Source organism: Uloborus diversus, chromosome 5, assembly GCF_026930045.1.
Source record: "Uloborus diversus isolate 005 chromosome 5, Udiv.v.3.1, whole genome shotgun sequence".
NCBI lineage: Eukaryota > Metazoa > Arthropoda > Arachnida > Araneae > Uloboridae > Uloborus > Uloborus diversus.
This window is the reverse complement of record NC_072735.1, coordinates 84,789,723-84,816,150: the sequence shown is the minus strand read 5'-3', so window position 1 is coordinate 84,816,150 and position 26,428 is coordinate 84,789,723.

The window sequence follows — 26,428 nt, the reverse complement described above, 5'->3', positions numbered from 1 at the left end:
CATTTTCCACGATGGAGAATTTTTATTTAAATTAAAAAGCGTGAAAAAATATTGAACTATTTTTTTGAGACACGGTCTGAATCTTTCAAAAAAAAAAAAAGAAGAAAGCAGAAATTTTGTTTATAAGCACGCTAAAAATATCTCTGTTAGTATTTTAGTACGGTTTTACGTTTCATTACATTTATAAAGAAGTGCATACATATAGTATGTATGTATTATCTTTTATTTTACAAAAGATAATACATAGTAAGCTAGCATGCATAGTAATACATGCTATTTACTGTGTAAAGATACTTCATAAAACCGATACTACTTTTACCGGTTTTATGGAACAGAATTATAATGCATTATTTTTATCAATGACTCATTTCACCCTTTTCTCCCTATAATGACAACAATTCAATCGCAAATGGCCGTGTCAAACATTCCTTATTATCTTTCATTTAATGTCCACATTCAAACAAAATAGCATACCAAAGAGCGTCAAAAACTGCCCATTTGTGACTTCCTTTATTGACATCCATTTTATGGCCGACTGCTCTTAGATGTCGTAATAAGGCCACACACCCACATAGCAAGAGAATCAATTTTCCACCTATTTACCCTGGAGGAAAAGGACATAGAAAGTTCCAGTGGCGTTTATTTCTCCCCCAGGAAGATCTCATTAGCGTAATTGAGTTTCGCATTGTCCTGACGGTTTCGTTGACACTGACGGACACGCGGAAGGTTGAGTGCTGCAATAAGAGACTTTGAAGTATCAGCTTTATTTGTACGCATACTCACATAATTACCCTCTTAAAATAATCATTTTGTGCTGAAACGAAGCCGTTATGTGTTCAAATTTCATTTATAATTGGTGATTCCACCGTTGAGGCAATTTGTACTAAATTTTTCTGTACACACACACACACACATTGTATATTGTATATATATAGGGTAGCCCGGAGCACGTTTTCGCGGATTTTTTTAAACGAATATTCTAATTTTTATGTTTCAACTTGAGAAATTTTAGACATGGCAATTGTATGAAGCAGTTAATGGAGTCAATATTGGTATATTCAGTTGTTGCTCAGTTTGTGTTTTTAACCGTTAAAAATAAATATGTTTGAGTCCAAGTCGGTTGCGTAAACGTGCCCCGGACACGGGGCACGTTTACGCATACATATTTTGACACCTAACGTGGTTCTGTTAGTGTTTCAAACACAACGTCTTACCATCGTTAAAATAAAGCAAATTTATTACTGATTGAATAGTGTATAAAGTAAAAGCTGAATGGGCGTGAAGACAGCACTACATGATTGTAACCTATACGATACGAATCTGTAACTCAATTAAAATTTAAATGGTGATTTTCAAAACGAAAGAGCCTGAAAATACTAAAAAGATTCGAGACAATTCGTAGCGAAAAAAGAGTCAGGGCACATTTGGAAGTAAGACACTGTAAGAACGTGGGTGAAGGTGCTCTGACGTCAACGCGTAAACTCGCCTCGTCGCCAAGTTTGGATATATTTTTAACGTGAAAAAAAAAAAAACATTTTAGTTCCTATAAGTAGAATTCTCAAAAAAAAAAAAAAGGATAAAATTCTGCTAATTTTTATGTATTTGTTCTTTTTTAACTAAGTATTATTTATTCAGTGTAAGCTTCAAAATGTTCAACACAAAACTTATTCAACTTGGTAAAAAGCAGATTATTATTTCTGCATGCTAGACCGAAGTTCAACTGATGCTCAAAAACGTATTCGAACATGTGCAAGAGCAGCATCAATCTGGTCTGAATGTTGGTTCTCCATTTACAATTCGTTTTGAAAAGCTGCGTGAACGTGCCCCGTGCGTAACCCCGGTCTACCCTACATGTAAATATTCATATATATTTATATACTGCCGTGTCAAAGGTAAAGGGCAGTAACTTCAAATTTTACATCTTTCATTTTTTGGCATTTTTGTCATCTTGTACGTTCTTTATTGTCTAAGCCACTTATTTGGTTTACGCTGAAAACAAGGCGAAATAATAAAAAAAATATTAATTTGAACTTTGACATCTTGAATTCAAATTATGTTTTTCGCAATCACGAGTGTGTGTATATGGGGGTATGTTTGTTTGTGCGTGGGGGTATGTGTATGTGTGTGTAGGCATGTGTCTGTGTGTGGGTAGTTGCGTGTATGTGTGTTTGTTTGGGGGGGGGTATATGTGCGCAGGCATGAGTGTTTGGGTAATTGTGTGTATGTGTAGGTGTCTGTATGTATGCGTGTGTGTGTTTGTGTATGTGTGTGTAGGCGTGTGTATGTGTGTATAGGCGTGTGTGTGCATGCGTGTGTGTGTAGGATATGGACGCAACCTGGAGACGGTTTTCGCTAGAGGTGCAGCATCGTGAGGCGGCCGGCCGACGGTGGTGCTGAAGAGAAAGGCGGGGGGGGGGGGGGGGAATAAAATCATAGGAATTCAAAACTGTCAAAAGAGAACAATAAGCAATCACGATTGCTAAATAAACAATGTGATTGCTCAAAAAAATAGGGTACACTTGATCCCCCTTTTTTTTGTTTTTTTGTTGGTGCTTATAACTTTTATTTGATTCAATGGAACTAAGTAATCTCACGTCACATATTTAAAAGTCATTACTCGGCCAAAATGCCGTTTTAAAATTTATATATTTGAATAAAATATTTTTAAAGAAAACCCAGAAGTTGTTAAACGAATCAAGTCTTCTTTGTGTAAAGAGACTTGATCCTGTGGGAAAAAGTATTCTTAAAAATGTTTTGAGTACAATAACATTTATTACTGCGATATAGTTATTATTCACTTATAAAAAAAATAAAGTTGATCATATCAAATTAAACAAGAATTTCCGTCCAGAACTAAGCGAGCCTACTTATCCGTATAGGAACATCGATTTTTAGTATCTAGTCAATATTCTCTCAATTTGCTAAGACAGCATACTACGAGTATGTGAAACATATCTTTTAAACAAAATATGCATTTCTTATCTGATGGAATAGATGCGAAAAAAATGAATGAACAGACAACTAAAGTAGTTACTCCTTGTAAACAGTAAAAGTAATATATGTCTAAATTTTCAATAAAAGATTATTTATCCGTTTCCAAGAAACAAAATGCTTATATGTAGTGGATAAAACATTCACGAAAATACAAACAAATGAAAAAAAAAACACGACAAAACACATGAAAAATAAAAATACTGCCGAAATGGTAATCATATAATTTCTGATAGCCTTTATTAGGCCAAGCGTTAGCTTTTGAGACACTTTTGGAGAAATGGAAAGTATCGTAGCTAAGAAATAAATGTTGAAATGCATGACGATGAAAACATGAAGCGTGTGTGACTTTTGAAGACACTGATTTGTACATTCTGCTTCTCACTCTTTGAAAATAAAAAAACTAAAGCGAAAACATTTATAAGGTGATGTTTTAAGTTTGTAGCTCCGTTTCTGCTTCAACTTTCATTACATGGTGTTGGTTTTCTTTTTGGTAGTGCTCATTTTGTTTTAACCAAAAATATTCAGAAGCACTGATTTATTTTTTTACTGCGCACAACTCGATACGTCGATATGAAATTTAAAATGGACTATCCCTCAATGTTATTCGTGAAAATAGTCTGAAAAGATAAACTATAAGATTTACATGACACAAAATAAGGGATAAAACCCAACATGGTTTCTGAAAAAATAAGTTTAGATATTGAACGAAATTTGCAGATAGCTATCTACTTTGATTAAATGTTTTCTATCCGTTTCACTAAATGTATTTAAAAAAAACAGTTTGTTAAAACTTAAACTAAAAACACTATTCGAAAAATAAATACTAGCAAAGGAGATGTCTTATTTTGAGAAAATGTTGAAAAAGGAGTGCGTCATTAGATTTTACTTCCACAACTTTTGAAGAACTTCTACGACGCAGCTGAAATGAGATTTACTACTTTTCTATCAACATATATAGCCAAAGGGACTTTAATATTTGCTCTCAACCAGCTCGAGTTTGCTCATCGACAAAGAAAAGAATAACAGGCTGAGAACTTTCTCAAACATTCGGTGAAGTCTTACACAAGAGTTTATTTTAATAAAAAAGGGAGGAAAACGAAGCACTTTTATGTGAGAATAGTAGCTCAATTAATTTTTATCACTCGCAGAAAAATTGTGCAGATAAAGCTCTGCTAATAAGATTGTTCAGACGAAAAATCACTGAAACTTGAAATTTATGGTGACATAACTACATTCAAATGAGAAGTAGAAGAATGAAAATGATTTTTACTGTTTTGAATAACTCGATGAATTATTTAAAGAAGTGATAAAAAATGTTGAACATTAATTTTAATAAAAGAGTTGAATGATTGTCTTTTCTAAATTTTCAAATGAAATTGAAAATCTTATTAAAAAGTACGTTCATACATTTACTGCAAACTAATCTTGATAAGAAATAAGTACTTTTTTTGCAGGTAACCTTTTTTTTTTCGATAAGTTAGAAAAAAATTTATAAGTTTTCAAATTGTCTTCCTTATAAGAACTGTATAAACATCGTTTTGCTTGAAGTAAAATAAGATGTAACAACGTTTTATTGCACAGCATTTGCAGACTACTGCAGATAGTGTTTCATACAATGAAGTGTGAGCTTAAGGATGAAAATTTTACAACGTCAACGTCTTTATCTCATCCCCAAAAGAAATCCTCTATTTTGCTCTCTTTATTGATACATATAAGTTTTTAATTAATTTTTAGAATGTTTATAATTGCTAAGTGTTCTCCTTACACATAAAACGTAATAATGACTTTTCTTAAATGCCATTCAAGTTCTTTTTTTTAGAAGCTGTTGAGTGTTGAGGAAAATCATTTCAAACATTTAATCGAAGTGGTGAAAATGATGAAAATATTTTTGATGCATTGAGGTGTTCGCATTTATGCTAGAAAATTCAAAAAGACGAATAGTGCGACATTTCATATCAATTGCTTCATGTGAATGGAAATGCGTTTTAATGTTTTCTGAAAAAATGATATACATTGGTAGAACTTCCTCATCAATTAAATTGTCTAAATTCCTAAAGCAGATACAAAAGCCACAGTTACCCTTATTGCATTAGATTGGTGGTAAAATTAGGAAACAGTGGGGTTAATCGAATAGAACGATAAATAATTCTAAGCTTAACTCAGAATTATCTATGTTCTACGGAGAAATTTACCAGAAAAGTTTTCTGCAGTATAAATAAAGACTAGAACAAAAGTTTTAATTGTAAGAAATGGGCTGACTATTATTTGTTATTTTAGGTTTCTTAGCTCGATCTATTTAACACGTTGAGCGCCATGTCAGCCATCGGTGGCTGACACTAGACTTTCCGTTTAGGCCGCGTCACCCATCGGTGGCTGACAGCGTGTAACATGAGAACTATAAAATTTTACACTATTTTACGGAATTACAGAAAATTTATTTAAAATTTACTTAATTTGGTATCATTACAGGATTAATGGGATTCATTGTAACATGGCAAACATAAAAATGGTTTTCCTTCACAAGTATCACAAAATGTTACAACACGCTTGGTCTTTCTCCTTGCCATCACTCTACCATCTTTTCTTACATTTTTGTCATAACATAATTTACAGTACTTTCGAACTTCAGAGACTTTTCCCGATTTTCTTTCGAGTTTGTGTTTTTTTCCGGATCTTCTTGCAATTCTGCTCGGTGGAATGTTTTTTTTGTCACAACTTGTAAGATGGACTGCTAATTTTTTCCGAAATTCGGTAATGCTAATTTTCTGCTTCGTAATATTTTTATATAGAATGTAACTATTTACAACCGTAGTATTTAATAACAATTCGAAAGCTAGTTTTCTATACCATTTTAGAGACTTGCGTAATGGATTGTTGTAGGCGTTCATTTGGTCGGATAAGTCGACAGCTGACTTTTGTCTGTTGTAGTCTACTATAATTTGTGGCTTGATCTGGCCTCCTGATCGGCATTCAACATTCACCATTTCTGACGAGTGCTTTGTCGATAGAACTAGGATGTCTTTCTTATCTTTCCACTTCAAAATAGTTATCCCCTGGTTATTTTCCTTTGCTATTATTTCTCCTCGTTTTAATTTTGTTGAAAGCACTTGGTGCGAATTTCCTCTTCGATTTGTACGTAATGTTCCCACTAAATGGGTGTTTTTACTAATTAATTTTTCGGCTAATTCTAAACTTGTGTACCAGTTGTCCGTATAGAGCGTGTGCCCCTTATCAAACAAATCTTCGCAAAGAGACATTACAATATTAGTGGGCGTAGTTTTTTCTTTTTCTAAAGTTTTCCCTGTGTATACGCGGAGAGCATAGGTGTATCCCGATCCACAGCACAACTTAAATATTTTAATTCCATATTTATGGCGCTTTTGTTTTAAATACTGCCTAAATACAATGCGGCCACGAAATGGAATCAAGGATTCGTCAATACATATGTCCTCGGTCGGATTGTAATATTTTTTGTAATTGGTCTCCAAAATGTCTATAATTGGTTGTATTTTATATAAACGATTGGAACCATTATCTTTTTCGTTGTCTACAAAATGTAGCATTCTTAGTAATAATTCAAATCGGTTCCTTGACATGACCGCTTTTGCAAACGTTTGCAAATAGGCAGGATCATTAGACCAATAATGATGTATGGCCGGCAATTTTACTAATCCCATCCATAGGATGAGTCCAAAAAATCTCTTTATTTCAGACGTACTTGTTTCTGTCCACTTTGCCAAGCGCTGCGTGTATCCAGCTTCTGTTTTCTGTGCTGCATATAAATTTGTTTGTTCGGCAATTTGCTCGATCAGTTCATCCGGCACAAATAATTGATAGCTGGTTTCTACGGCTATATCTGATCCTATATGCTCCCTTACAAACCCCGAAGGATGTGTAAATGGCACAATCTTTGGCTGATTGCCCCTCGGGTCATGCCATTCTTCAACAATCTCCTCCTCCTCGTCAGAGGATAAAAATACATCCATTCTAGGCCGTTTTCTAGCAAAAATAATTTCACTGCTGCTGTCGCTTTCACACTCTCGGACTGACATTTTGACGCTCAGGGCTAAAGAAAATTTTTGTCTGCACGGAGCCAAAAACTGTAATGAACTGATTTATCGCAAAGGGAACACCGGCCACGCATCCATTTCGAAGAAATCTTATATGGGCGGGCCAAGCGGTAAGGAAAACAAAACAGACTTGGCGCGTAACGTGTTGAATCAATGACTATAGGTATCACGTTCCAAACGTACACTATGTTCTACTGCGATCGGAAACACCGGTCCTTCAATACCAGCTCTTCAATCGAAGCGGCGCGCGTGGCCTGAACGGAATTGTCTTAGAAATACGCGTAGCGCTCAACGTGTTTAATCAGTCTCATGTTGCTCCTAATTTTAGGTCTTGTTAACAGGTTTTCCCCCTAATTCTTATGCAAATACTCCCATCTGGAACGACAAATTTGTGAATCGTTGCTAAAATAGCTGACTTGAGCTCAAAAAAGTTTTTTTTAAAATGAATGGATTTCAATGATGCAGAAACAGCTCTCGCTATCATGAAAATTTGAAAAAAATATACGTAGAGAATGAATCAAAAATTCATCAAGGCAGGAACATATCCAAGAATTACGTAGACCGTGTTGTTACCGTGTCCAGTGGAATAGTGTGATAGAATCAAACTGGGTCAAAGTAACCAAAGCAATCCCTGGCACATCAATAACCTCCGGGGGATAGAGGAGTTGATGTGGGGGAGCAGGATGGATTCTGAAGAGATTCGCCGAAATGGCAGCGCAGTTAAAGATATAGTTGGGAGAGCAGTGTCTGCGCAGTGAGGACAGCTCCTGTAGCTCCGATGGCCATTGGGATGTATCCTCATTCCCTTGAAATGCTTGGTCCTCAGCCCGGCAATGGCTGTAGAGATAGCACGGTTACAGTTTAGGGCAGGGATGGAGTGCTTTTGGGAAGAAGCATGAAGCAGTCTTCGGCTGGCTACTCCGTCAACAACGATAAGCATTACGATTCTGGAAAACTGAATGCCGTCTCGGGCTTCTTTGGCGAGGACATCAGCTTTTTCATTAATTTTTATATCGACCCGTGCTCGAATCCATTGAAGAATGCATATCCGTTGGATTATTGTTATTTTGTTCCACAGAAAGATGATATCGATAATAAGAGTTGGGATTTGTTTCTTAAAATGGCTTGGAGAGCAGATTTAGTGTAAGAGAATAATAAGATTCCGTTTGAATTACAGATTGCCTTGCAGAAGTAGAGGTTTAAAGCTTCTCTGATGGCCACTAGCTCACAGGTGTAGTTTGAGGCAATTTTACCTACAGGTGTATATGCTAATAGTAACTGTGGGATTCGGAGTTGCTATTAGCATGAGTGAAAAAGATGCCGGCATCTCCCCGGTCAAGGTTGGAGTCTGCGGAGCTGTCTGTAAAAGCGACAGCAGGATTTTCAGCCGAATTTGAAAGAACATGGATGGTATGAGAGCCCTTCTCCTTGATAACTGCAGCTGGCTCTTTTTTCGTGCAGGGTTGAAGAAGGTTAAGGTTTATTATTGCCTTTGGTGAGCGACCTCGTGCACATAGACCTTCTAACACATCCAAATTGTGCAATAGCGTTATGTAATACGACACATTAAATAGCTATAGTTGATGCAAAACCTATTGCATCATTAAAAATCTACCAGATTGGATTTGCCCGACTTTTGAGTTTTATGTCTATATAAAGTGTTCTACGTTACTTCATTTTACATAGTTAAAGAAGTATTGTTATCATGAAAAAATTTTCACTCAAGTATCGGCATAAATTTCCATTTTGCTCGCCTCCGAACAAGAGTTGAGGTTTTCTCTCGGCCCGTCTGCACGTGCATATGTAATAAGAATGTATGGACACCCAGAATATTCATTTTGACCATCCTCGAGTTAATTATCACGAGATTTCCGTGAAGTCTGTATGTACGTACGTATGTATATCTGTATCGATCATAACTCAAAAACGGTATGCTGTAAAAGGTTGAAATTTCGAATGTTGACTCTGAATGAAATCTAGTTGTGCACTTTTCCTTTTGGCTGGATTTGAATGTTCCAAAATAGTTTTTTTCTACGGATTTTGGGGCAAATCTGTGTTAATTTCGATGCAAACTTAAGTGATTTTATAATTTGGCAACCATTTGGCGATATATTACCGAATTTATAGTCGCCAACTTATTGGCGATATAACTGCCAAGTTGGTGACAAGTTTGATGACAGACTCATTTTTTCGAATCTGGTTTTAATTTGGCGCCATTGATACCATTTATCAAGTAATCCATTGAATAAATTTACAATGTCGATATATGGAAAATGAATCTATGCAAAACACTTATTTTGTATCGGTTCGTAACAAACTAGGGATGTAATTAGTTGCTTTCTTGCTCACTTTAATGTAATATTGTATTGTATATTTGTTATTCCATAGTTCTTATGCAATATCAAATCATAGAGGCTAGTAAAAACATCACATTTCTTTACACCTCGTTGCTTTTTAGTTTCAAGTAGATTACTTGACGAGGTGACTTTCTTATTTTCTCCTCGTAACCGAAAGTAGGAAAATCACATTTACGTCGTCACCAAGTTAGCTCCTCTTTTCTGATTTAACACTTTAATGACTCCATGTAAATCTTCTGCGTTTGAAGCGAATTTTTTTACGCTATAACATTAGAAGGACTGAAAATTTTCGTACACCTACAAAGACTAAAGGGGCTACTGTGGCCCCATCCTGAATTTTCATTTTCGAGAAAATTTCTTATTAAATTATTTTCCTGACTGGTTCCATATACCTCAAGCATCCTCTGTAATCTGTATAAATAAAACAAAGAATATATGTGTATGTTTGTATATATGTGTGTATGTTTCGTATACAAATCCACAGTTTACGTCGGATCTGGACCAAAACTTGGGCATTTGAGAAGGAACGTAGGGGGGGGGGGGGTTTCGAAAGCCAAAAAAAAATACCGACTCGTTCGAATTTTAATTTATAGCCCCCTAAAATGGCATTAAACTGCTTTTTCTACGCGAAATAATTATCCGATCAGTTCAAATTTGGCGCCATTCGAAAGCTCGCGAAAAATACCCATTAGGTTCCCTCACCTCCTTCGAATTTCAAAAAAAAAGCTGTAAAATCACCGAGAAAAAATTAAAAAGCATCATTAAGTAAAAAGCATCATTAAGCCTAAAGGAACTCTATTTTCATATCGGAAAACTATCGTTTGCGCGATCTCATTTTAAATTAGCGTAAATGCAGTTTCAGAAGGTTGCCACTTTTTTTTTTCTCGATTGTGACTAAATAAAATTTTGTTATTGTTTTGAAATAAAAATTTCCCCTATTAATTATTATTTGACGATTTATTGAGCAATCACGATTGGTTATTCTTCTCATTTGACAGTCCTTAATGTTGTGGTTCCTTTTTCAGCTTGGACCAGCAGCACCACCGCCCACCGGCGGCGACACGGCTGCTCTGGTCCTGAGCACTTTCCCCCCGGAATCCACTTCTGCTGGGTGGTGGCGTCCATGTCCTACACACGCATGCTCATACACCCTCGCCTACGCGCGGCCTTTACACACATACACAGGCCTACGTGCACACACTTAAGCCTGCACACACACAACTATACACACCATAACCACCCAGGAGGAGGGACATGTTTGGGAGGGGCGGGAGCCATTTCTAGAAACAATAAATCTAATGAGTAGGGTCTTGTCGCAACTCGTGATTGCGAAAAACATAATTTGAATTGAAACATCAAGTTTCAGAATTCAAATTATAGTTGATTGGAAGAAGAGGGTCACAGGTCTTTTCTTCTTTCTTTTTTCTTTTGGATTTTAGTTGTATTTATGGAGGGTTGCGTTTAATTTTTTCGGGAACTTTTGGTTTGCCGTTTTCTCTATTTGAAAATGATAACTTTAAACAACAGTAACAGGGAAACAGTATTTTTTCCCCTCTAATTGAAGCCTGATTGTTTAAACATGCCTCACCTTGACAAAACTTTCATTTTCGAGGTAGGACCGTGCAAAGCCGGGCGACGCAGCTAGTGACTAAATAAAAACTAAATACATACTGTGATTTTTTTTCTACACGCGAAAATGTAAAGTGTTAGTTTGTTTTTCAAAGAGCGATACCTGGTGTGGTGAGCAATGGACAGTATTTTGCACTTTTAGTTCCATCCAACTGCAAAAATAGGAAGATACAGGTGAATGACACTTCTAATGCTACAGTAAGTAGGAGAAAAAAAAATCTCTCTTTGTATTGCAAAATACTTCTGGGGCCACTGCGGCCCCTTCTGTCTTTCGAGGTATAAGGTATTTATACTTTGAACAAATGACTAAATGATAAACTAAGCAAACAAAATGTGTCATATTTTTTAAATTCACGAAGTTAAATTACTTTCAGTTTGCTATTATTCGATTTTAGCCAACCCAACTATGCGTTTCTTTACTTATTTTGATGACTTATTTTGATGTCGTGTTTCTCCTTTTAATGGAGCTTTTAGTCTTTTTATTGAAAGTAAATTAAAAAGGCAAAATAACGCATGATATCGCCATACAAGAAGTTTCTATACAACTTTTACCAAACATGACGGCGTTGAACAAAATGAAAAATGATCGTCAAGATTTAAAGTGAGCCAACTGAAGTACCGTGAAAAAGTATTCAATTTGCTATGTTTACCATGCATTTATGCGTATAAAAATGTCTAAAAGGCTATAGATTTAAGAAGTATTGCTTCTAACTCGCGTGCAGGAATACACTTAGCCATTTATTTGAGTTATTAAAACATCTATTATTTGATTGACGTAACAGGAAGTAGTGCGGTGTCCACGTGAGATTTTTTATTAGAATTTTCACCCTTTTCTGAGCGTTTTCAGGCTTTCATGGTCTATAAAAAAAAGTACAAGCTCTTTTCCACTGAAATTTAGCTTTTCATCTTAATACAATGAGATTTGAAAAATCATAACTTTGAAAAGATTTATATTGCGATACATTAAGGATTTTGATTTGAAAAGTTCTTTTAAATAGATTATTTTTTTAATTTTTATTTATTTATTTTTTTGGCACTCACTCATAACAGATATAAATTTGAACCAAGAAAAGAATTTGAACTAAAGGGGAAATTTCTAAGAATTAAGAATGCTGGTAAGAGTTTGAATGGGTAATAATAACGCATCCCCCCCCCCTTCCCGAACATTAGAACACTTAACGATACTTTTTTTCTCATGCCTAACATTAACACAAAATCCCATTTTACATAAACTAGTGGATTTTAGATTAGTATAATAGTTTCGTGGCGAATCATTAGCCTAAAATAGATGCAGAAAAAAGCGAAGCATGCCTTTAAGGCAGTCTGTACATCCTAATCAAACACTGTTTTTCTTAATAATGATGATTTGTAATAATGAAAGAAGAAATTTTCATTTTAAAATGTGCATTATTCTTTCACTCGTAAGACAGAAAGCGTTAAAATGTTCCTAAAAGCTTATTACTATTATTGTTATTTTTTGAGAATATTTGAACATTACGTAATTATTTTTTAAGCACTAAACGCTTCCATGAAGTTCTGAAAAGATGTGATTACGGTTGTTGATTCTAAAGGCAGTCATTAAAAGACAACAGAAAAAAAATTGCATTGAAAAGGCCTATTATTCTTGCATTAAACTGCACTTAAAAACATCTAGGTTTGATTCTGATTTTAAGAAGTTTAATTCTGCTCTTTTCATAATTTAATAAACGTTTTTGTTTTTCTTAGCAAAGTGTGATTCAAAATGTCTTTGTATTTAGATATTACTTGGGTAAATTGCTTTTGTTTATAGAACATTGGTTCATTTTGAACAGTTGAAGAAAAAAGAATGAAGTCTTTCTTTATCAAGAGTGCTTTATTTCCTTTCGTATGTTTCAATGCAAAAAGCACCGTAACTGCATTTTTTTAAAAATTTGTGAATAAGCGGTGTCATTCTCTATTTCCTCAAATTTCAGGGCTCGTCGCGGGATTAAAAGACATGATCCGATTTCGGCAGTCAGTTTTTTTTATTTGTTTTGTCTCGGTTTTTAAATCTTTACTAATCGCAACATTATCTCGCTACAGAAATTCGCCAAAAAAACTTTTTTTTTCGCACTACCTCAATATAGATATCGCTAGTCCGAGAGTTTAAACTTTTTGTTGGCTTTCCAAAGTGTAAAATGTGATTTTATATGGAGTAACGGCTTCAGTAACAGATATGCTTAAGGCCGCTCTCAGGTTAACTTAATTTTCTGAGCCTTTTAATGTATTTAGACTTTTAAAACTATTTTTCTTTCATGCAACTACATCTCATCGAACGTTAGGCTGCTTCTGGATCCTTTGAATTAAATAATTCTCTTTTTATTTGCTCCATTTCGAAAAAAGGTCCAACCCTCAGTAACAACACCGACAATTCTAATAATGCCCAGTAACACATAGGATGATGAAAGGATGAGTAATGGACAAAATTCCCCTTTCCTCTTCAGAATGTGCAAAAAATATTTATGTTTAGATCTAAAACTTTATTAAGTTCAAAATGAACATGAAACACCGGTAGACCTTGTTTTGGCTGTTCAAGTTCATAACCTTCCACCTCTGTCTTGTAAATACCAAGTGGCTCATAAAATTCACTCTGATAACACTAGATGGTTGCACCGTATTCAAAGGTCGCAGTAACATCAGTTTTAACAGCCCAAAATTCTTCTTATTTAAATCCAAACTTGCGACTGTTTGTTAATGGACCCTCTTCTGTTACTGGTACCCTTACCTTACTGGTACCGTTACCTTAATGTTGATGCGCTGAATCTGAATTTTAAATCCGTTTACTTCTATGTTACGCCATGTTTTCTTGGGAAATCACTTTACATGCATTACATAATTCCACGAATTTTATCATGAACACTTTCCTGACAGATTCTTTAAAGAAAAAATAACATTTACTCTACAAAGCTTGCTGAATTGAGACACATAATTAATCTTTGAACCTACCAAATTTATGCTCTGAGAAAAATGAAATAAGTTTTGAGGGAGAGGAAACTTAATTCGATACATTAGAAAAGGCATCGATTCGAACATTTGTTCTGACGACTCAGTAAGTATGTATTTTTTTTCTATGATTATGTCAGAATAAAGTGATATTTTAAGCGTAAGCTGTAAAAATTTTAGTTTTTCAAAAAAAAAAAGAGCCATTGACAGCGGTTCTAGCAAAAGTCTCAAGGGACATTTTTTTTTTTTAATGTCATTGTGGTGCCCCTCATAACTCATCACTGGATCATCTAAAATCAAAAATTCAAAATGATTTTAATAAATAATTAGATTATGCAGGCAACATTAACAATTTGTATTACATTTTAAATTTGAACGCAATTTAAAAATAGCAAAAGTTTTCATTTTTTTAAATAAGAAACCGATATTTTGACTTCTGGTACTGTAAAAATTGAAAGATCAAGTAAAAAACCAAACTCGACGTTGTTACTTGCAAAAACTTACTAACCAGTATTATCATTTTCGTTTTTTAATTTAACATGACCCAGTGACTTTTTTTTTTCGACTTTTTTTTTGTCTTTAAAACCTTCGCGGAGAGTCGCTGCTAACGGTTCATTTCTTCATAAAAAGTAATAAAAATTTCATAGAATGTTCTTCAAACTTTACTTTAGTAGGGGAGACCGGGGCAAGATGACGAGCCGGGCAAGATGACGAATGCCTTAATTTTTCCGTTTTAAACAAGGTAACTACATCAACTGCATGCTACTGGTTCTCCTATTCGCTGTTCGTTCAGCAATAGTATAGAGACGTTGAAATCGCCATATTTGTATTAGTTCTGAAGCTCTGATTGTTTACCGTTGCCACGATATAACTTTTATGCATGTGTAAATAAGCTCTGCTGCATATACATATAGGATATGTCGTGTCTCTTGAGTATTTATGAGTAACTTAGTTTAAATACTACCTATTACCATGAATAAATGTCAATTATTCGTCTTTTGTTATGGCAATGGAGAAGAATCCGTTCAAACAGGCAGTCTGGGGCAAGATGAAGGGCAGCAACGCGGGGCAAGATGACGAGCTTGCCTATTGCCCGTGTTTCGGAATTTATTAAACTAACTATGTTGTCTACTTTATTATATTTCTGTAAACGCTGTCTGTTTGTCCACGCGACCTTGCGCTTTTCCTCTGGGGTTAAAGGACGCATTGAATCAAGGTAGATATCGTTCGAAAGAGGGTGACCAGGGGCTATTTATAAACTAGTTGAACAAATGACTAGTTGAATGAATTAAATCAAGCAAAGAATCTGCTGCTCTGTTGATTATTGACAATCATAAGTCTCATATAGCTTTGCAGGCTATTTTATGTTGCAGTGAAAAAACATTATCATGGTTGGGCTGCCATTTCACACATCGCATCATCTCTATCTCCTGACGCGTCATTTTTCTGCCTATTAAAAACCTACTATAGCCAAGCATGTGACAATTTTATGGTCATTCACCAAGGACAAACCAACACAGAAAAAAAATATTGGTGAGCTTTTGAGCACCGCTTACTTCAAAGCAGCTACAGTTGGAAATGCCGATAAAGGGTTTAAAGAATGAGGTATCGAGTCTCATAATTTTCTTGTTTTCTAGCGGACTATGAAAGCTGAAGCTCAAACATTCTTACGAGCACACCCATCAAAGAAATGTCAGAACAAGGAGCAAAGCGGAAGAAAAAAAAAAGAATTATTTAAAAAAACAGGGAACATAAGCTCGTGAAGCTAAAAAGGGAGTAAAAAAAAACTCAGACCAAGTTCCTGTAGGCCCAAGTCTATTACTGTGGGCATATTCATACCAAGCAATGCAGTTGCATCAAATTCAAACAATAGTGTGTAAGAAGCCTTGCCTGGAAAGTGGAATTTTGAGACCCTCCTACTGAAGAATGGATCCAGAGCTGTAAAAGCCAAGAGTGGTGGCATGAGGAATGTTCCAATCTTGAAAATGATATTTTTATTTGTGTCTATTGTTAGCTGTACAACTTAACAATTGAACATTACGCTACAACGCATTACGCTTAATTTGATACTTAGTAAGTTGTAAAGACACAGTTATCATTTGTAAAACTAGGTAACATATTCAAAACATAAAATATGTTCAACCTTTTTCAACGTTGTCATCTTGCCCCTAGGTCAAAGTCATCTTGCCCCAGTACTGGGGCAAGATGACGATTTGTTAAGGTTATGAAAAAATAAAAATATCCTTCGGTATTTTTATTTTAAAAATTAAATGGCAATATGTTTAATACTACAAAGGATTACTCTAACAGCTCATGTAAAATTAATTTTACTATCCTTAAAAATAAATTAATAAACCACGAAAATTGTTAGCATAGTCATCTTGCCCCGGTCTCCCCTACGTAAAAATTATAGAAAGAAATGTATGTTAACTATGTCGTTGAAAATAGTATCTAAATTATGCTTTTTTTTGTACCAAAATTACTTTAATATTCTTTTAAAAAATGTTTGTTGCGTAATGAGAGCTCTCTGACTTCGATTTCTTTTCATCAATATGCTAAAAAATGCCAGCAAAACATTCGCACTTTGGAGGCAATAATTTCATCGCAGGCTGGTGTACTTTGCGAACACATGTTCCTTTTCTTGCACTGACACTACGCTAGCAGAGAAACACATTTTACAGAATTCGTTGATTTTTCTTTTCTTTCTTTCTTTTTTTGAGAACTAGTGTTATTGTATACATTGGCAAGAAACGGAAGAAAATGTTCTAGTTTTGTATGAATATCTAAATTTCGGAAATATCATCACAGGATCTGAATTATGCTCTTAATACTCTATGTCATTGATGTCCAACGTACTACCCAGGGCCGTAGACACGGTGGGGACCGTCGGGACAAATCCTCCCCCGAAATTCTTGGATACATATTTTTTAGATTCTGAATTCCAATTATACTGTCGTTTTATTAGTCATTAAAACTTCCCTTTGCTTAAGCTAATTTTCCATTATGTTTTTGTCCTATATTTTTTATTATGTCCATACGTTTTTATCGTCGCTTGACCAGTTTTATCTATTCAAATACTCTTACTCAGCCTGAAAATTTAAATTTGTAATTAGCCGCCTGCAAAGGCAGCTGGAGCACCAAAGAAGTGGGAAAAAAAGCAACTATTTTAAGTCCCCCCTTTTTTTTAAAATCAAAACAACCGACCTGAATAAAAAATGCCTGATATCTGATACATTTATTTATTTTTTTTTTTTGGATTAGTTTTTTTTTAAACGTTTTCAAAGAAGTCCTTATTTTTTTACACCTTAGTCCATTACAGAATGTTAATGACTCTTATTACGAATAACACTTTTGAAAGAGGGAAAGAGAAGGACATTTTTAAAACATCATATTTTTAAAACTTCAATAAGAGACGTAACAAATTTACATGATCAAAACTATCATTTTTAACCCAATCATACTTTTGATTAAATGCTTGACTTTGATCGATTTTAATAAATTAACGAATAAAGGATTTACGTATTTTGAGGCAAAAAACATTACCTTCTAGTTGACGCATTTGTAACCTTTACGATCTTTTTTTTTTTTTTTTGAGGTGCCAATTAAAGATTACTTTTTAATAGTGACTATTTTTATTTATTTGCTCGAAAATTATTCTAAGAGCCCCCGTTGCATGCATTTGTAATAGTGAACATGAACCGTATGATACATTATAGACCGTATAAGTCTTATTTTGTTGAGTTGGGCAGTCATCAGATAGTGATAGGGCAGCCTGATAGTGATAGAGATCTTATATAAAAGTATCATTTCTATCTGATGAATAATTTTGGTGCAATATAAATTAATTATCAGATATTAATGAACTAAATTGTTAATCAAAATAATTATTTGATAATATTTTTTTATTTTAGTTTAATTTTTGGAAGAAACAGAATAAACATATTTTTTAAACGCTATTTTCCTCCTGTATTACATGTCTCGAACCACATTTGCCTCCGACCATGTCTCTACCCAAAAAAATATCCTGGCTACGGCCTTGGTACGACCCATGGGCCATATGGGCCAGCGAAGCCACCAAAACATTCACACTTCGGAGGTAATAATTTCATTGCAGGCTGGTGTAACTTTGCGAGCACGTGTTATTTTCCTAGCACTTACACTACGGTGGCAGAGAAACACATTTTACAGAATTCTTTGACTTCTCGGAACTAATCCTAATTGTTTCACACGTGACGGTAAAATCCCTTCTAAGAGCATTGACTGTCGTACTTTAGATATTATACATTAAAATACGTTAGTTTATGAAGATTGAACATCAATTACAGTAAAAAGACTTATTTTCGCGATCTCCGCGAGCCCGTTGTAATCGCGAAAATTAAATCTTTACGACACATTTCTTCTAAAAAATATATTGTAAAATTCTTTTTGCATATAAAATTCGCGAAACTTTTAGCTCTAGAAGCCACGCCTTTCGGAAATATGTTTTTGATTTTAAAGAATATCACTTGATTTTGCAATTTAAGATCAAAGAAATATTTGATGCAACCTGTGATACTGCAGACCCTAAATGATCAAAAGCATAATATATCTAGACGTTCGGAAAAGGCTTTCAAAGGATTTACATCTATCAAATCAAATCCGTCGAAAAGAATTTCGCTCCAAATGGAATCCGATTTTGCAACTAATGCTACATAATCTGACTATGTTGTAAAATCTCACGAAGAATATTTCCGTAAGAGTTGAGATGTTGATAAAATAAGCCAGTGAAATGATTTTTGCGCTCACCATTGCTTTCCGACGAAGTAATAGGTTTGTCACAAAATATGTGCGTTGTTGTATGTATTTTTCAAAAAAAAAAAAAAAAAAAATCTAAAGCGAAAACTGCATTTGCTTAGGGATTAATATAATGGCTAACAATGTTCCGAAATGAAATTACTCTAATTTCAATGTAACTTAAATTCACAATTTTTTTTTTTCATTTTAAGTTGTCTTAGTCATGTTTTGATAGCTGTATATATTGGCAGGAAACGGAAGAAAATATTGCATTTTTGTATGATTATCTAAATTTCAGAAATGGAGAATAAGACATCCGACATAAACATCGAGATAGGACAGCAAACAACTTAAAAAGTAAATGGAACATTAAGGAGAAAATTATAAAAGACCTTTCATAAAACAATATTCAAAACCTTTCTCACAGGTACGATACATAGGGGAGAGGAGGGAGGAATGGGACAGTGGAGGAGTGGGACAGCTAAAATTATGGCAAAATAAATCACTTTATTTTATTGTCAGTTTGACCACTAGAAGGCCTGTTTATAGCTTCTTTTTATTTCATACTTGCATTTTATCCAGCAGGAAGTTTTAGTTAATAATTGGAAAAAGTTTAATTTCTCACCACCAAAGTTTCTAATCTATTTTTAGTTTTATTTCTTTATTTATGTAATTTGTAAAACTAACATAATATATTATCATTGTAATCTTAAGTATATAATGTATGCTTATCTGCAATTTAATTAAGCCTAAAAGCCATCATGGTTTATGTGACAAGTTATTTTTTAGAAGCGATGTGTAGAGGGAGGAATGGGACACTCCGAAGAGGGAGGAATGGGACATGCCCCATAAATATGTCCCTTCTGTAAAGGGGCTGTTCAAATATTACGTAAGCATGTTTTTATCAATTTTTGACCTCTCCTTCCCCTTGTCAGCAGAAATATGCAAATCGCAACCCCCTCCTTAATAATAACATAAGCTAAATGTCTTACGCAAGCATCACTCAAACTTTCCCCCCTTACATTGTCAGCAAAAATAAGCAAATTGCTAACCCCCCCCCCCTATGTTGCAAGGGTGGAGAGAATTTATGATACTGAAAGCTACAATGCAAAATTTATGGGAAAAGACATGAAATTTTAATTTTCCTCAACAAGATGACTGTAGCATTATAGATAAAACAGATATTATCATGAAATTACCGCCACCACAATTGGTTGGTGGGACCGGTATAGCAAGTCTTGTTTCTCTTTTAATGTGGACCTTTCTAATTATGACATTCGCTAATTTTTCTGTAATTTTCAAATGTGTCCCACTCCTCCCATGTCCCACTCCTCCCACCCAGGAGGGAGGAATGGGACAAAATTCTTGAAATTTGTAATTAGTCAAATATGAAAATAATAAAATGTTTAAACATTGTGTATATTTTTAAAATGTAGTTATAATATGCAAGTTTATTGTGTGAGCTTTTGCATTAATGAATAAGTAGAGGATTATGAATAAGAATCATTTATGTGAAAAGTGTCCCAATCCTCCCTCCTCTCCCCTATGCAAAAAAGAATTAGGTTGACGGAACGTTTAGCAGATAATACTAAATGAAAAAGGAAAAAAAAACTTTTTATAGCGCATACATTAATTACCTTATTTGGACATATGTAAATATGTGTACGAGGGAAATAAATTTAATCCATACTTCTAGCTCCAACTAAACAAAGTAATTGTCATGAAAAACTCTTTAGGCAGATTTGTAAGCGATTCTAGTAAATCTATTTTTTTTATCTTTGAAAGAATAAAATATTTTAATTAGAAATCTTACTTAAACTTGGATATAGTGAGTTTCTTAAGCACTTCTGAGAATCACTCTTAAAGAAGCGAAGAAAGTGTTTCCTGGTAATGGAGGGCGCTAATGAAAGTCTCGGTTCTAGTTATTGCGAATATGTAGGCGTCGCGAAATGAGTTCGTAAATGAAATTAGATTAGTTTATTCTAGTTTCTCTTATTACGTATACGTGATAAAATATTTCTTAGAAATATTTCAAAAATAAAAGAAAGCAAATACGTTTGATCATCTAAGACGCTTAGTAATAAATAAATGAAAGTGAGAAATTGAAATGAAAATTTGAGGATCTTTTAATAAATAAAATTACGTATACTATGTCAACAATTAAAAGTTTATGCTTTTCGCCAAAATAATGACTTGTAATAGTTTTTAAATAATTCAAAAAGTATGATTTTTTTTGCTTTTGCTTTACTTTTCCTAGCTTTGGAATATCTCGATGCAAAAATTGCACTAAGGATTTAATTTGACCGAGGGTATTCAAGCCGTGTGGTTTCTCGGATGATCGTTTACATAGTTTATAACCTTACGACATGGATGATGATTGTCTGCTCCTTCTTGAAAATGCACCGAGTAGAGATGGGTTTGAACTCGCAATCTTGATACGATACGAAATACAGAATTGAAACGACGTACGAAGCCAAACTGCTACTCCTAAGCCTGCAATTAAAATTGCGATGGATGAACGGATGAACGTGCTGCTGTCGTGAAAGTGAAAACTTGTAAGACCGAGAATATTATGTTCAAACAGATATTATAAAAGCTTTCTAATGCAGTAATTTTGTATATATATATATATATATATATATATATATATATATATATATATATATATATATATATATATATATATATATATATATATCTTTATTAAACGACTAATTGTGTGAACACAAATTCAAGAACAGTTGTTTCAGCATTTTTTATGACTTTGAATTCAATTTGAAGAATAAGCATATGATTTTTAATAATTTGAGTCATGTCTGTTCCAGTTTGCAAATGGTCCGAAAAATTAAAAATAAATACCTCGCGGTAGAGATATTAATAAACATAAAACCTGTACCTTGCTATAAGAACAACAAACGACGGATTTTTACAGAATTCAGTTTATGATAGAAATTTTTGCAGCACGTTCCGGCTCTGGAAAATTTAGGAGTTCATCCCTGGTACATTCCTAACGTAACTTAAGATAATAACCTCTTGAATGGTCCAAAATTTTGCTATGTTTGGGGGTAAAAGATGTATTTAGAAAAAATTAACTGCTACTTTTGTTAAAATTAAGATTTTTGAGTTTTGTTGTTTTTGCTTCAAGGTACAGATGTATGTTGAAGTCCCATGATAAAATTAAGCTCCAATCAAAGGCGTGTGCAGCTCAACATAGAAGGACAGCAGGCACATCATTTAAGCAATTATGGGACTGGTCAATTGCCTTCTTCCCCCAGATTTTGGAAGCAATGTAATTATGCATTTGTATATGTTTTTCATAATTTTCCCTATAAAATTCGTCGAGTATGCATTCTTTATCCCCCTCCCAATATAAAATTCGAAAATGCTAGGTCTAGAGGAGGCGCATTTCTAAATTAAAATTTTAGGTGGTCGTATGCGATAACACTTTTAAAAAGGAAAGAACACTTTTTTTGCGGGGAGTTTGTGAAAAACGGAAGTGTTTTTGGACCTGTATTACCTTCCGTTCTCTTCAAAGCGGTACTAACCCAATTAAACACCGATAACTTCCTCTTTTCAATGAGCTCCCGAAGAAGATATTTATGTACACTTTCAAAACCAATCGACAAAGTTATTTTAGCTCATTGATAAATTTGGAAATTGGAAAAGAAAAAAAAAAAACCTAGTAATTAAAAGTATCCTCTTTTTCTTGTTTTGTTTTATTTTAAATATTTTTTATATTGGAAGCGTAGGAGTCAACTCTCCCCCGTTGACCCCCTCTGAATACGCTCATGGCGTATCCAGCATATGCATAGTATGTGCGAAAGTAGGCTTGGTGTTGAAGCTCAAACAAGGTTTTATATTTTTGAATGTGTGTGAAATAGTGAAAAAGTGCTTTTGCTTTATTTCTGTAAGGCGTTGCATTTTTTACATTGTGAATTACATCAGAATCTTAAGTCAAAAATAAATAGTTACAAAAAATAACAATTAGAAACATTTTGAAATGAAGTGTTGTCAACAACGCAATACAATTTTTGTATTTCAACGCTGTTGTTGTTACTTATCTCGAAATTGTCTAGCAGGGTAAGACAATCCCCATATATCCAAATATCTCCAAGAAGTCCAGAAAAAAATGTGGGTTGCAAAGGACCTCATCCTTTGTAAAACCCAAGCAAGTCAAGTTGTGAGCTGATGAGCCCTCACCGGCAGAACATCAGAGGCATTCCGGAAAGGCTTTGAGACCCCAACAAAACCTGAGAGCTCTCGTGTGGCCACTTAAAAATATGGTATAGGCGGTCTGGTGTGATCTACGTTGGAGGATTCACCCGGACATTTTGCAAAATTCCATGAGTGAGTGGGAGGAATTTTCACTTTTCTAATTAACTCAATTTTTGCCTTGGTGGAAATCTCACAAAAGGTGAGTTTATCAAGAGGACTCACACCCGCCTCAGCAGCAGACCTAGCGAACTTCAACGCTGATTAATTAAAAATGAATGTTACAGATTTAGAATAATCTGAAGCGAACGATGAATTTTTACAGAAAATTTATATCATTTGCAACAGAATACTGTAACAGACATCCATCTGCAGTTCCAATTTCTAAGCAGAAAGCTTCGAAATTCCTTACGATTAGTCTCCTTTTGCTACAAATATAACTATCAATATCCCAATAACTAACACATTTATTTGCATTATAAATAATTCTGAAAAGGTTGTACTACGAGGCGAATTAAATCACGAACCTTTGAAAAGCTTTCACTAGAACCAAATTCAAAACGGCAATCAATTATTGAAGGAGACTATCTCACAAGATTTTAATTTTCTGAAACTAAATTGCTTTGAAAGAATATTTTTAAACGATGAAGCATTGTTATCATAAATTATGTGGAAAATTTATTTTTAAGTTTGCATTTAAGCATTTTTCATCTAGGTAATAGGATGAATTTCAGCAAATATTCATTATTTTTCATTTCGAAATATTTTATTCAGTTTTCAAACAGATGCTGAATAAAAACATGAAGAATTGATGATTTTTCTTCGTGTGTTCATTTTATGCTTCAAGTAAATTTGTTTTAATAGTTGCTTCTGATTTTTTTTCTAAACTTTAAAATGGCAATATTTACAGTAGGAATAAAATAACAATAATAATAATTATTATTATTATTGTGGGAATACTACTACTACTACTCCTACTGCTGCTGATGATGATAATGATAATGATGATAAAAGGTTAATAGTAATTGAATTCGGTTAGAAAAAGTATTAATATGAAGCTTTTATCATTGGGAAAGTTACCCCTGTCTACACACAGTTCCATTTGTAGCTGTCAATAAAAAAAGAACTGTTCGTGTTTCGAAATTTCAGTGTTTTTTTAAAGAATAAAAATACTTTATTTAAAACCTGGTTTTGAAAGATCTGAAATCATTGAATGAAACTTCTTACCTTCGACACCGAAGCTTTTTTTTTGCACTCTATAAAAATGTTTTTCAATAAATGATGACTACCAAGACAATTAGTTATTTTGGAAATGAGAATAACTTTTTAATAGTACTATAGTCAAAATATTTTGCTACTTTAGACGAAGGTTTTTTTTCATGAATATCCAATACCTCTCTGTAGTAAAAGATGAGCTCTCTGTAACCCCGAGACACATGTATGTAATTTTTACTTCTAATTTGTGTTTTTAAAGTTGGATTTTACTTTTATACTTTACACATACTAAGTACCCATTCTATTAGTTACGTTTAAAGATACTTTTATTTGCTTTTGCAGTATATGACACAAAATGTTTTCTCTTGACGTTTTCAACACCAAGCGAACCAGAGAGAAACTACCTTAGATTTATTACCTAAACATCCCATTTTATTTTATTTCTCATTTAAGCATTGTATTTATTGTAACGAGGGCCAATACAGTCATATATTTTCAGAAATATGAAAGGGTTTATTTTTCAAAAGAAACTGAAAGTGAAGGTTTTTTTTTAAATCCCAAGTGAGCAATACAGCTCTGATTTGAAGTCTATGGATCATGTGCGTTTATCGCGTCTTTCTCTATTCTCACGTTTTAGCAACTAAGAACTCTTAGAGTGGATATCATTGAACGTGACTGCGTTCCTCAACCAAACATGATGTCATTGAATATTGATGGAAAATGAGAGTATGTTGTCTGCGGAACAAAGATACTTCGGAGTGGGTTTGGTTATCTGTCAATTAATTTCCAGTATTAGACAAATGTAGAAAGTGTTAAATGCAATCAGATTTTTCCGACAATTCTAACTGTTGTATAACCTCTTTATTCCAGATGTATCCAAAATTTGACAGCCTTTGAGACCCCCGCATTTACCAATTGCTTGGTTTATCGGTTTTAAATGCTCAGATAAATCTAAGCAAGTGAGTCTCTGAAGAACGTTATTAAAATATAAAAATGAAAAACTTTGACTATTATTTACAATTGGGTTATTTCCTTCAGTCAAAAGTACTACTTTATTCACTGAAATTGATAGAATAAGGGGAAAAGAATATGAAGTCAGAAAATCTTTTATTTTCCCAACAGTTATTTTTCATATATTTTTTTTTTAAATGTCCGATAATTGGAAATAAGGCGTGGTCTTTATGACGTCACAACTGAAGTACTTCGGCGCGCTTCTTCATTGCCGTGTTAAATGTTTTCGCTTTGCTGTCAACCGCGTTGTCAGGTTATGATAATTTGCGCTGTGCTCTAATGACATCAGTGAAACGCATTTCATCACTTGTGATGTCAAGTGCAAAAGCGTAAATAATGAATTTCAATCTGCGCGCACCGAGTAGAATAACGGTTAAAAAATATTAAACTTTGTCAAATTATTTAAAAAATAGTTAAATCCTATGTTTTAAGCATGCTCTTTCAATGTTTAAGCTTTTATGTTTAAAGCATGCTGTTTCAGAAAAAAAAAATAATTTTAAAATTTCGGAAACAACCCCATTCTGAAATTTTTAAGCAAATTCGAGTTATCACAGTTATTTTGCATTTGTCATAACTAATGTTATTTAGTTCTGACATACCACGCAGGGTAAGATACAAAATATATTCTTAAAGTATGATAAAAACCACATTTTTTTAAAATCATGCTGATGCGTCCATCAGAATTCATTGATAAAAATAACCGAAAAAAATCTTTTGCTTAAAGATCATTTAAAAATAGACAATTCTGTGGACGATGGTTTCATCATCGTTATGTCACCAGTATAGGTCTCATTTTTCAGTTTTTTTTTCGGTAAAAGTAAATAAAAAAGTATGAAAGTCGGCTTAATACACCCATGTAAAAGTATCGCAAAATGAAGAAAAAAAAATAATAACACGACCTGCGACTAAAATTAAGGCAAATGAAGGCCACGAGCTTAAAGGGGGATTGCTTGAAACAAAACTTGTTGAAAAAAACTTTTGACGAAGGACATGGTGGAAAATAAACAATTCAAGAAGTTTTAACATTAACACCTGCGTTGAAATTTAAGAACTTGAACTTAAAGATAAATTTGTATGAACTTTGTTGCAAAAATCTCTTTATAATGAACATCCTCATACATGCCAATCATCGAGTAACCCTCCTGACGTCATCAACAATGAACCCCCGTGCCACGGCATGATAATTTGATAATATGTTTTAGTAAT